Raw genomic sequence first — 1,165 nt, forward strand, 5'->3', positions numbered from 1 at the left:
CACGAGAAATGTGCTACTGCCAAGTAAGAAGGTGCTGCTGCCGACGAAAAATGTGCTACTACCATCTGTCACTTCATTACATATTCTACTGCTACTGCCCACAACCCCACGAGAAATGTGCTACTGCCAACAAAAAATGTGCTACTGTTGTCACTGTTGTAATTGTTTTCCGACAACTCTCTGATGCTGGCGCGCTGCTATTGCCGACTCTGATGCTTGAGCGCTGCTACTACCAACTCTAATGCTAGAGCGCTGCTACTGTCTTCTGTAAGATTCATTTCAAAACATGTATTGTATTTGAATTAGTGAGACATTGATTTTTTTTACTTTCTATTTTTTGAAAGTGAAGACAGAATCTATGGGTGCTACTGTATCTGGTTTTTTTGAACATGTATTTTTTGAAAGTGATCGGCTGGTTCCCATTTTATGTTTGATAGCACTGCTACTGGCCTAAAGCTAATGAGACTATTACATATTAATACCATTGCTACTGAGCAACAAAATTAATCCAGTACAGTTATTTTGCTATAGTTCCCATTGCAAAGCAACACCCAAACAAGAGTAACCAAACTCCAGCCAACAATATCAGCATAATGCTTAGCCTCGGTATCAAAACTAATCTCAAATTGCTAATGATGCCCAACATTATATGCAAAACATGGAATTAAATTTTTGCAAGATAAAAAATCGAACAAAATTTTAAGCAAATTGGGAAAGCAAAGATTAGGAACCACAAGAAACGATCTATATGGCTCAGATTCCTCAACTTACATGTAGCGGCAAATTTACCCAATCGAAAAGAACAGTTGAAATTACCCTATCAAGTAGAACAGTAGCATCAATTCCTTGTAGCGGTCTCCATCGATAGCCTCTGCGGCCAACAGCTTTCCCCTTGTACTCCGAAAAAACTACGTTGGAAACCTCGAGCCGCTCTCCCGGCGGACAACGGCGACCTTTTCCACAGCTTCTCCCCACAACACCGCGGCATGAGATCGCCGCTCTGCTTCATGATGTCGGTCTACTCCGTGAACCTAATCGGTTGATAGGCAGCGCAAGACTGACCCGAAGCTTGATCCAATGCCGTTGGAGAGAGAGAGAGAGAGAGAGAGAGAGAGAGAGAGAGAGAGAGAGAGAGAGAGAGAGAGATANAGAGAGAGAGAGAGAG

This window comes from Fragaria vesca, unplaced genomic scaffold (assembly GCF_000184155.1).
Source record: "Fragaria vesca subsp. vesca unplaced genomic scaffold, FraVesHawaii_1.0 scf0513167, whole genome shotgun sequence".
NCBI classification, from domain to species: domain Eukaryota; kingdom Viridiplantae; phylum Streptophyta; class Magnoliopsida; order Rosales; family Rosaceae; genus Fragaria; species Fragaria vesca.